This window comes from Scyliorhinus torazame, chromosome 6 (assembly GCF_047496885.1).
Source record: "Scyliorhinus torazame isolate Kashiwa2021f chromosome 6, sScyTor2.1, whole genome shotgun sequence".
NCBI classification, from domain to species: domain Eukaryota; kingdom Metazoa; phylum Chordata; class Chondrichthyes; order Carcharhiniformes; family Scyliorhinidae; genus Scyliorhinus; species Scyliorhinus torazame.
Window position 1 is genome coordinate 145,866,853 of NC_092712.1, and position 12,883 is coordinate 145,879,735.

General features: G+C 64.5%; 1 protein-coding gene across 2 annotated transcripts in view; it reads right to left on the minus strand.

The window, feature by feature from the left end:
- Positions 1–12,883, minus strand: part of LOC140425054 (protein SPMIP7) — a 105,161-nt gene that overhangs the window by 59,406 nt on the left and 32,872 nt on the right. The gene's annotated exons all lie outside the window — the stretch shown is intronic.

A 12,883-nucleotide genomic window follows, 5' to 3' on the forward strand; every position in this document is an offset into this window, starting at 1 on the left:
CAACATCAGTTCCCTGTAGACTGCGCCCACCAGGATACCCGGGCAGCGGGCTTCGCTGCCATGACTAGGATACCCATGGTCCAAGGGGTGATAGATGGGATGAATGTCGCCATGCGGCCACCAGCGGATAACAGGGCCGTGTTCATGAGCAGGAAGCGGTCCTACTCCATGAACATTCAGGTGGTCTGTGACCACCGCATGAGGATCATGCACGTCTGCGCCCGGTACCCGGGTAGTGTGCATGACTCGTTCATATTGGCACAATCGTTCATCCCTACCATGTTCGAGGGAAACCCCCCCTGGCTAAGGGGCTGATTGCTGGGCGACAAGGGTTACCCGTTGGGGTCGTGGCTGATGACGCCTATACGGAGGCCACAGACGGACGCGGAGGCCCGCTGCAACGAGGCCCATGCAGCGACCAGGGGTGTGATAGAGAGGTGCTTTGGGCTGCTAAAGATGCGCTTCAGGTGCCTGGACCGCTCTGTAGGGGCCCTCCAGTACCCGTTGGAGAGGGTCGGCCACATCGTTGTGGCCTGCTGCATCCTGCACAACATAGCCCAGCAGAGGGGCGATGTGCTGCACGCAGAGGAGGGGGAGGAGCAACACGAAGAAGGGCGGGCCTCCCCAAATGAGGAGGATGGGGGCAATGTACAGGATAGACGGGCTGGGCATGGACAGGAAGCTGCCCACCGTTACCGGCTGGGCTAGAGGGCACGGGACGGATGATAGCCGCCCTGTTCACGGACTAGGGGGGCGTGGGAATCGCCGAGTTTGGGCACGGACAGCTCAGTACGGCACCAGTCTACCACCCTCACCCCACCCACCACCAACCAGCCTCACCCCACCCACCACCAACCAACCTCACCCCGCCCACCACCAACCACCCTCACCCCACCCACCACCAACCACCCTCATCCCGCCCACCACCAACCACCCTCACCCTGCCCACCACCACACACCCTCCTCCCGCCCACCACCAACCACCCTCACCCCGCCCACCACCAACCAACCTCACCCCGCCCACCACCAACCACCCTCACCCAACCCACCACCAACCACCCTCACCCCGCCCACCACCAACCACCCTCACCCCGCCCACCACCAACCACCCTCACCCTGCCCACCACCAACCACCCTCACCCCACCGACCAAGCACCCTCACCCCACCCACTACCAACCACCCTCACCCCACCCACCACCAACCACCCTCACCCCACTCACCACCAACCACCTTCACCCCGCCCACCACCAACCACCCTCACCCCACCCACCACCAACCACCCTCATCACACACACCACCAGCCACCCTCACCCCACCCACCACCAACCACTCTCACCCCACCCACCACCAACCACCCTCACCCCACCCACCACCAACCACCCTCACCCCGCCCACCACCAACCACCCTCACCCCGCCCACCACCAACCACCCTCGCCCCACCCACCAACAACCACCCTCACCCCACCCACCACCAACCACCCTCACCCCACCCACCACCCTCATCCCACCCACCACCAACCACCCTCACCCCACCCACCACCAACTACCCTCACCCCACCCACCACCATCATCCCACCCACCACCAACCATCCTCACCCCACCCACCACCACCCACCCTCACCTCACCCACCACCCTCATCCCACCCACCACCAACCACCCTCACCCACCCACCACCAACCACCCTCACCCCACCCACCACCAAACACCGTCACCCCACCCACCACACACCACCCTCACCCCACACACCACCAACCACCCTAACCCCGCCCACCACCAACCACCCTCACCCCACCCACCACCAACCACCCTCACCCCGCCCACCACCAACCACCCTCACCCCACCCACCACCAACCACCCTCACCCCACCCATCACCCTCATCCCACCACCAACCAACCTCACCCCACCCACCACCAACCACTCTGTCCCCACCCACCACCAACCACTCTCACCCCACCCACCACCAACCACCCTCACCCCACCCATCACCCTCATCCCACCACCAACCACCCTCACCCCACCCACCACCAACCACTCTGACCCCACCCACACCAACCACTCTGACCCCACCCACCACCAACCACTCTCACCCCACCCACCACCAACCACCCTCACCCCACCCACCACCAACCACCCTCACCCCACCCACCACCAACCACCCTCACCCCGCCCACCACCAACCACCCTCACCCCACCCACCACCAACCACCCTCACCCCACCCACCACCAACCACCCTCACCCCACCCGCCACCAACCACCCTCACCCCGCCCACCACAAACCACCCTCACCCCACCCACCACCAACCACCCTCACCCCACCCACCACCAACCACCCTCACTCCGCCCACCACCAACCACCCTCACCCCACCCGCCACCAACCACCCTCACCCCGCCCACCACCAACCACCCTCACCCCACCCGCCACCAACCACCCTCACCCCGCCCACCACCAACCACCCTCACCCCGCCCACCACCAACCACCCTCACCCCGCCCACCACCAACCACCCTCACCCCACCCACCACCAACCACCCTCACCCCGCCCACCACCAACCACCCTCACCCCACCCACCACCAACCACCCTCACCCCACCCGCCACCAACCACCCTCACCCCACCCACCACCAACCACCCTCACCCCGCCCACCACCAACAGCCCTCACCCCGCCCACCACCAACCGCCCTCACCCCACCCACCACACACCACCCTCACCCCACCCACCACCAACCACCCTCACCCCGCCCACCACCAACCACCTTCACCTCACCCACCACCAACCACCCTCACCCCACCCACCCTCATCCCACCCACCACCAACCACCCTCACCCCGCCCACCACCAACCACCCTCACGTCGTCCACCACCAACCACCCTCACCCCGCCCACCACCAACCACCCTCACCCCACCCACCACCAACCACCCTCACCCCGCCCACCACCAACCACCCTCACCCCACCCACCACCAACCACCCTCACCCCGCCCACCACCAACCACCAGCCACCCTCACCCTGCCCACCACCAACCACCCTCACCCCACCCACCACCAACCACACTCACCCCACCCACCACCAACCACCCTCACCCCGCCCACCACCAACCACCCTCACCCCACCCGCCACCAACCACCCTCAGCCACCACCAACCACCCCACCCACCACCAACCACCCTCACCCTGCACACCACCAACCACCCTCACCCCACCCACCACCAAGCACCCTCACCCCACCCACCACCAACCACCCTCACCCCACCCACCAACCACCCTCACCCCACCCACCACCAACTACCCTCACCCCACCCACCACCCTCATCCCACCCACCACCAACCACCCTCACCCCACCCACCACCAACCACCCTCTCCCCACCCACCACCCTCATCCCACCCACCACCAACCAGCCTCACCCCACCCACCACCAACCACCCTCATCCCACCCACCACCAAACACCCTCACCCCACCCACCACACACCACCCTCACCCCACCCACCACCAACCACCCTAACCCCGCCCACCACCAACCACCCTCACCCCGCCCACCACCAACCACCCTCACCCCACCCACCACCAACCACCCTCACCCCACCCATCACCCTCATCCCACCAATAACCACCCTCACCCCACCCACCACCAACCACTCTGACCCCACCCACCACCAACCACTCTGACCCCACCCACCACCAACCACCCTCACCCCACCCATCACCCTCATCCCACCACACACCACCCTCACCCCACCCACCACCAACCACCCTCACCCTACCCACCACCAACCACCCTCCCCCACCCACCACCAACCACCCTCCCCCACCCACCACCAACCACCCTCACCCCACCCACCACCAACCACCCTCACCCCACCCACCGCCAATCACCCTCACCCCACCCACCACCAACCACCCTCACCCCACCCACCACCAACCACCCTCACCACACCCACCACCAACCACCCTCACCCCACCCACCACCAACCACCCTCACCCCACCCACCTGTCTACCACCCTCACCCCGCCCACCACCAACCACCCTCACCCCACCCACCACCAACCACCCTCACCCCACCCACCACCAATCACCCTCACCCCGCCCACCACCAACCACCCTCACCCCACCCACCACGAACCACCCTCACCTCACCCACCCTCACCCCGCCCACCACCAACCGCCCTCACCCCACCCGCCACCAACCACCCTCACCCACCACCAACCACCACCAACCACCCTCACCCTGCCCACCACCAACCACCCTCACCCCACCCACCACCAACCACCCTCACCCCACCCACATGTCTACCACCCTCACCCTGCCCACCACCAACCACCCTCACCCCACCCACCACCAACCACCCTCACCCCACCCACCACCAACCACCCTCATCCCACCCACCTACCAACCACCCTCATCCCACCCACCACCAACCACCCTCACCCCGCCCACCACCAACCACCCTCATCCCACCCACCGCCAACCACTCTCACCCCACCCACCACCAACCACCCTCATGCCGCCCACCACCAACCACCCTCACCCCACCCACCATCAACCACCCTCATGCCGCCCACCACCAACCACCCTCACCCCGCCCACCACCAACCACCCTCACCTCATCCACCACCAACCACCCTCACCCCGCCCACCACCAACCACCCTCACCCCACCCACCACCAACCACCCTCACCCCACCCACCACCAACCACCCTCATGCCGCCCACCACCAACCACCCTCACCTCACCCACCCTCACCCCGCCCACCACCAACCGCCCTCACCCCACCCGCCACCAACCACCCTCACCCACCACCAACCACCACCAACCACCCTCACCCTGCCCACCACCAACCACCCTCACCCCACCCACCACCAACCACCCTCACCCCACCCACATGTCTACCACCCTCACCCTGCCCACCACCAACCACCCTCACCCCACCCACCACCAACCACCCTCACCCCACCCACCACCAACCACCCTCATCCCACCCACCTACCAACCACCCTCATCCCACCCACCACCAACCACCCTCACCCCGCCCACCACCAACCACCCTCATCCCACCCACCGCCAACCACTCTCACCCCACCCACCACCAACCACCCTCATGCCGCCCACCACCAACCACCCTCACCCCACCCACCACCAACCACCCTCATGCCGCCCACCACCAACCACCCTCACCCCGCCCACCACCAACCACCCTCACCTCATCCACCACCAACCACCCTCACCCCGCCCACCACCAACCACCCTCACCCCACCCACCACCAACCACCCTCACCCCACCCACCACCAACCACCCTCATGCCGCCCACCACCAACCACCCTCACCTCATCCACCACCAACCACCCTCACCCCGCCCACCACCAACCACCCTCACCTCGCCCACCACCAACCACCCTCACCCCCGCCCATCACCAACCACCCTCACCCCACCCACCACCAACCACCCTCACCCTACCTACCACCAACCACCCTCACCCACCCACCGCCAACCACCCTCACCCCACCCACCACCAACCACCGTCACCCCACCCACCACCAACCACCCTCACCTCACCCCACCCACCACCAACCTCTCTCACCCCACCCACCACTAACCACCCTCACCCCACCCACCACCAACCACCCTCACCCCACCCACCACCAACCACCCTCACCCCACCCACCACCCTCACCCCACCCACCGCCAACCACCCTCACCTCGCCCACCACCAACCACTCTCACCCCACCCACCACCAACCACCCTCACCTCGCCCACCGCCAACCACTCTCACCCCACCCACCACCAACCACCCTCACCCCACCCACCACCAACCACCCTCACCCCACCCACCACCAACCACCCTCACCCCACCCACCACCAACCACCCTCACCTCGCCCACCGCCAACCACTCTCACCCCACCCACCACCAACCACCCTCACCCCACCCACCACAAACCACCCTCACCGCATCCACCACCAACCACCCTCACCCCACCCATCACTAACCACCCTCACCTCGCCCACCACCGCATCACCCCTCCATTGCACATCCACCTGCGGCACAACGGGCAGGGCTCAAATGGTCACCAGTGGAAGCGGGTCTATTGCATGCCATGGAGGATGATGACAGCCCGCTCTGCGATGAGCTCCAGGCTCTACATCGTTAGACAATGTCTGACTCATGGTCACAGTAACACCCTCTGATACACAATCAATACGCTGGAGTCCACGTGGAGTCATATCGGTTCAGCTTTAATCAGATAGAACTGTACCCAGCAGCGACGTTACAGAAGTGAAGGCTGCTGGGATGGCATTGGTTTTTATACCCCGCCTCTCAGGGCGGGGCTATGTACATTGCCCAATGGTAGAGCCCGCGGTCTAGCTAATGGTTATTCCTTCTCTCTGGTACCGCAATACCTGGTATTACCACATTCACCCCCGTTAAAAAAAGAGCCAGTATTACTGTTGCCTTTTCATGGTAGGACCAGGTATTGCAGGTACCATGCTATCGAGGGTTGCGGAGAAAGTTCTTGTGTTGTCAATTTTCTTCATGGTGCTGCAATCAGACGATCGGGTGCCTGGTCGTCCTACTGGAGCGTCTAAGTTTCGGCGGCGATCCTGGTGAGGGCACCGGCAGTAGTGACTCCGGGAACGTGGTGTCTTCCTCCCAGGCAGTTTCGTCACCCCTAGGCGGCGCTGTAAGGGCGAAAAATGGGCAGAAGGAAGGGGTGCCTGTAGGGGGCGTCGGTGCCTGCTCGGCTCTGGGTCGGGGTTCTGGCGGCAGTACTGACCGTCCGGTCAGGTACAGAGGGGGAGGGGGGGGGGGTGGGGGCAGTGGCTCGGGCGCGCGTGGGGCTCCGGCGGGCGCCAGGTCCCGGAGGAAGACCGTATCTTGGCGTCCGTCGGGGAACGCTACGTAGGCGTACTGGGGGTAGGCATGCAGCAGGTGGACCCTTTCGACCAGCGGGTCCGACTTGTGCGCCCTCGCATGTTTCCGCAGCAGGACGGTTCCGGGTGTTGCTAGCCAGGTTGGGAGCGAGGTCCCCGAGGAGGACTTCCGTGTCGGGGTGGACGAAGCTCTCCGTGCTCCCGGAGTCGATGAGGCATGACGTCACGTGGCCGTTGTTGCCGATCGTCGTGGTGGCCTTTGCTAGCGTTCGGGGCCGACTCTGGTCCAGGGTAATGGATGCCAGCTGCAGCAAGGAGTGAAGATCGGGCAGTGCATCGTCAGCCATGTTGGGGCCTTGAGGCCCCATCCAAGATGGCGCCGTCCATGGATCGCACATGGAGTCCGGGGACTCCGAAGATGGCGGTGGGGAGAAACAAAATGGCGCGGGGAGGGACAAAATGGGGAGCACTCTGCTCCCACGAGGTGGAGGCCAGCTGCAACAAAGGGTTTTGGTCGGGCAGCGTGTAGCCAGCCGCGCTGGGGGCTTGAGGCCCCATCCAAGATGGCGCCGGCCATGGATCGCACGTGGAGTCCGGGGACTCGGAAGATGGCGGCGGGGAGGAACAAACCGGCGGCGCACGCTGCTCCAGCGTAGCGGAGGCCAGCTGCAGCAAGGGGTTTTGGTCCGGCAACGCGTAGCCAGCCGTGCTGGGGGCTTGAGGCCCCATCCATGATGGTGCCGGCCATGGATCGCACGTGGAGTCCGGGGACTCCTGAGATGGCGGCGGGGAGGAGTAAACTGGCGGCGCATGCTGCTCCAGTATGGCGGAGGCCAGCTGCAGCAAGGGGTTTTGTTCCGGCAGCACGTAGCCAGCCGCGCTGGGCGCTTGAGGCCCCATCCAAGATGGCGCTGGCCAGGGATCGCCCATGGAGTTCGGGGACGGAGACCCCGACGATTGGACCGGCGACCAACAAAATGGCTGCGCGTACTCCTCCAGCATGGTTGCCGGGGGGAAGAATGGCTGCGGCTGAAACGCTGCCTGGCGGGGCAAAGGCTGCGGTGCGCGTTGGGCCGGCGGGGCTGGGAAAAGGGAGTGCGGCGGTGGGCCTGGGACGGTCGGGACGTGGAAGAACGGCTGTGGTTGCGCAGCGGGCGGCTGGAGGAATGGCTGAGGGTAGTCGCTGGACACCGCGTTCACCGCGCGGGCGAGGCAGACCGCAGCGTAGTGGCCGTTCTTGCCGCACCCTTTGCAGGTGATGGTGCGGGCCGGGCAGCGTGCGCGCGTGTGATTCGCCTGGCCGCAGAAGAAGCAGCGTTGGCCGGCGGCGGTAGCGGGGCGCCTTGCCGCGCAGGCCTGCGGAGTTAGAGGGTAAGTCTGGGGGTTAAGCGGGTAAGTCTGGGGGGCTGCCACAGCGGGGTGCCATGCAGCCCAGGGGGGTGCGGTGCACGGGGGGGGCGTACGCAAGGGCGTTTTTGTATGCCACGTCCATGGACCCTGCCATTGCCTGGTCCTCGGTGAGGCCCAGTGTGTCCATTTCGAGGAGCCTTCGGCGAATGTCGGGCGAGATCATACCTGCCACGAAAGCGACTTGAATTAAAAGTTCGGAGTGCTCGTTCGCCGTCACCGCTGGGCAGCCGCAGTTTTGGCCCAGCACGATCAGCGCCCTGTAGAAATCTTCTAGCGTCTCATCTGGGCTCTGCCGTCTCGTTGCCAGCAGGTGATGGGCGTAGACCTGATTAAGTGGATGAATGTAGTGTCTTTCCAGCAGTTCCATGGCTTTATCATAGTTCGCCCCCGCTTCGATCAGGGGGTAGATCGCCAGGCCGACCCGCGAGCGTAGGAGGTGCATTTTCTGCCTTTCAGTGGGGGTGTCGGCAGCCGTCTCGAGGTAGCTCTGGAAGCATGCCAGCCAACGCTTAAAAATCGCGGCAGGGTTTTCTGCGTGCGGGCTGAGCTGAAGGCACGCCGGCTTGATGCGGAGATCCATCCTTCAGAAGTACTTATCTGATTAAATTGATGCACAATCAATACGCTTGAGTCCACGTGGAGTCATATCGATTCAGCTTTAATCAGATAGAACTGTACCCAGCAGCGAAGTTACAGAAGTGAAGGCTGCTGGGACAGCATTGGTTCTTATACCCCGCCACTCAGGGCGGGGCTATGTACATTGCCCAATGGTAGACCCCACGGTCTAGCCAATGGTTATTCCTCTCTCTGGTAACGCAATACCTGGTATTACCACACCCTCCACCTGGACCGTCCTGCCAACGGCCTGGACACTGCAGCGCACGGACCTGTTGTCTGCCCGGGGAGATGGCGATGGCGACCCGGGGAGGGAGGGGGGGTGGGGCGCTCACTCACCTTAGCTCGACGTCCTGTCACCCCTCACACACTCACTGGCGCTCATCTCACCCCCACCCCCACACTTATCGGACAGAGCACAGAGGCAGCTTCTGTAGGTGTGAAAGTGATTTTAATGACAAACAGTTCATACAAGTGTCCTAGCCCCTATAACTAATCTGTGCCCTGCACCCATGCCAGCTTACTCAGTGTCTAAATTTTTGGCCTTAAGGGCCCTTTGACTACGTCTAGGTGCTTCCCCAGACGGTACAGCAGAACTGGAGGTGCACTACTGTGATTCCTGCCCTGTGACTAGGGACCCCTTTGGCGGCCGTTCCCTAGGGCGGCCCGGCCTGGATGGGCCAGGCTGCGGCTCAGGTGACTGGGATGGCAAGCTGCCAGCCTTTCTTTCCCGTTGCCCACCAGATGCACCTGGGACGGGGGGTCCGAGGTGTCATGGAGTTCCGGGACCTCCCCTGCAGGGGGACCTGGAACGGGCCCCAGCACCTCCTCCTCCCTCGGGGTGCCCGATGACCCCCGGGCCTCTCCATGGGTCAGGGATGAGAACGGATCCAGCACCCTATGCACCCCTGGCACCTGGCGCTGCCAGTCCTTGAGGCCGCCCTGGTATCAACAAGAGTTTGCAAGTTTGCAGCCATGGAGCTCAGGGAGTTGGCCATCCCTGTCTGTGTCTGAGCGACGCCGGCCAGCAACTGGGCAATGGTGTCGATGCCCTCAGCGATGGCCTGCTGGGACTGCGCCATGGCCTGCTGGGACTGTGCCATGGCCTGCTGGGACTGCGCCATGGCCTGCTGGGACTGCGCCATGGCCTGCTGGGACTGTGCCATGGCCTGCTGGGACTGCGCCATGGCCTGCTGAGACTGGGCCACGGCGTTGAGCGCCGCTGTGATCTGCAGCTGGCTCTGGCTCATGGCTTCCTGTGAGAGGGCAGCCGTATCCTGGGCCACGGACGCTGGCTGCACGGAAAACCCCAGGCCTTGCATACTGCTCCCCATGTCTGACACCGTCGCACCCATTGCCTCCACTGCGGATGCCACTCATGCGGTTTCAGCCTGGGTGGCACACATGACCAGCATCACTCCTTGCTCCTGCACGCAGGTGGACTCCTCCACCTGCGTCTGCAGCTGCTGCAAGCCGGCCGTCACCCACTTCGGTCGTCCCTGGGTCCGTGACTGCATCGGGTCTATGGGTGGGTGTGGGAACTCCAGGAACCCGGGTCCTGTCTGGGCGGCAGCTGGTTGCTGGAGCCGGGCTGCCCTCCGATCGTCCGGCTCCTCAGCTGCTCCAAACTCCACCTGCTGTACCGGGACGGCTGTGTAGTGCGCACCAGTGAGTGTACCAGAAGCCTCATCGCTAAAGTGCCCAACCGAGGTGAGTGTCTCTGCGATGGTGGAAGGTGTAGGAGATAGCAGTGGCGTAATGTCGAGGTCCTCATCCGACCCGAAGTCCGGGGTCCCCTGGAGTAGTGTTTCCTGTCCGTCCGTCCGCTGTGTGTGGGTGTCCTGGGTGGTTGTGTCCTGTGTGTCAGTGCCCTGGGTGGGTGTGTCCTGTGTGTCAGTGCCCTGGGTGGGTGTGTCCTGTGTCTCAGTGCCCTGGGTGGGTGTGTCCTGTGTGTCAGTGCCCTGGGTGGGTGTGTCCTGTGTGTCAGTGCCCTGGGTGGGTGTGTCCTGTGTGTCAGTGTCCTGGGTGGGTGTGACCTGTATGTGGATGTCCTGGGTGGTTGTGTCCTGTGTGTCAGTGCCCTGGGTGGGTGTGTCCTGTGTGTCAGTGCCCTGGGTGGGTGTGTCCTGTGTGTCAGTGTCCTGGGTGGGTGTGACCTGTATGTGGGTGTCCTGGGTGGTTGTGTCCTGTGTGTCAGTGCCCTGGGTGGGTGTGTCCTGTGTGTCAGTGTCCTGGGTGGGTGTGACCTGTATGTGGGTGTCCTGGGTGGTTGTGTCCTGTGTGTCAGTGCCCTGGGTGGGTGTGTCCTGTGTGTCAGTGTCCTGGGTGGGTGTGTTCTGTATGTGGGTGTCCTGGGTGCTTGTGTCTTGTGTGTCAGTGTCCTGGGTCGACTGGGATGGGGGCCTGTTGGTGTAGCTGCGCACACCCGTCGCTGGGTGTGGCCTTCCGGCGTCGTTGTACTGGCACTAGACGAGATGGGAGAAGGGGGAGGGGTGGATAGGGGGGAAGGGGGAGAGGGGATGGGACAAGGGGGAAGGGGGAGGGGATGGGGGCAAGGGAGAACGGGGGATGGGGGGACGGTGGAGGGGTGGATGGGGGAAGGAGGGATGAGCAGAAGGGGGAAGGGATGGATGGGGGGAAGGGGCAATGGGGAAGGGGGGTATGGGGGAAATGGGGGAAGACGGGCTGGGGAAAATGGGGGGAAGGGGAGGGGGAATGGGGAAGGGGAGTGGATGGGGGGAAGTGGGAGGGGGGATGGGGAAGGGGAGGGGGAATGGGGAAGGGGAGTGGACGGGGGTAAGGTGGAGGGGTGAGGGGATGGGACAAGGGGGGAGGGGATGGGGGCAAGGGGGAACGGGGGATGGGGGAAGGTGGAGGGGTGGATGGGGAAGGGGGTGAGCAGAAGGGGGAAGGGGTGGATGGGGGAAGGGGAAGGGGCAATGGGGAAGGGGGGAATGGGGGAAGACGGGGTGGGGGAAAGGGGGGGAAGGGGAGGGGGAATGGGGAAGGGGAGTGGATGGGGGAAGTGGGGGAAGTGGGAGGGGGGATGGGGAAGGGGAGGGGTCATGGGGGAAGGTGGGTGGGTGGGGTAAGGGGGAGGGGTGAGGGTGGGTGGGGTAAGGGGAGGGGGGATAGGGGAAGGGGGAAGCGGGAGAATGGGGGAAGGGGGAAGAGGGGGGAAGGGTGGAAGGGGGATGGGTGGGGGAAGGTGGATGGAGGGAAGACGGGCAGGCAATGGGGGGTCTCACTTGGTGCTGCGCCCCCGACCTCTGCATCTGCAACCTCCCGGTCCTCGCGTCTGCCTGCAAGGTCCAGGGCCCTCTCCTCATGAACGGTGAGGGGGCGCAATTCAGGTGGACCCCCTCCGGTCCTCTCACGCTCCCGGTTGTTATGAGCGCGCTTATCCCCTTGTCGGGGGGGAAACGGGGTGACAGAGAGAAAGAGCAACAGTGTTAGGCAGACATATACTTGCAGCCCAGTGGTTATGTGTATGTTGGCATAGGTTCACACCCTATCCTGCCAATGCAGCCTGCATGGGTGGGTGCAGCCATGTCAGTTTCAGCTAGGGCTGTGTCGCCCATCCTTGGGGGGGGGGGGGGGAGGAGGGGGGGTGGAATGGGAGTGGGGGTACTCACCGTGGCTGCCCTGACAAGGTCATTGACCTTCTTGTGGCACTGGATGCCTGTCCTGGCTGTTACGGCCACGCCGCTGACGGCCTCTGCCACCTCCCTCCACCAGCGCCACCTGAGGTGTGGTGCACCCCTGCGGCCGTGTCCGGGGTACAAGGCCACCCTCCTCTGCTCCACTACGTCCAGGAGCGCCTCGATGTCCCGCTCCTGGAACCTCGGCGCTGCGCGGCAGGCAGCCATTTTGCCGAGTCTCCGGTGGTGGCGCCTTTTGTGCTGCAACGCCGCACGGCATCAATGACGGCGCACACGTCTGTTACGGGTGACGCCGTCGCGATTGCTGTCTCGCCGCTG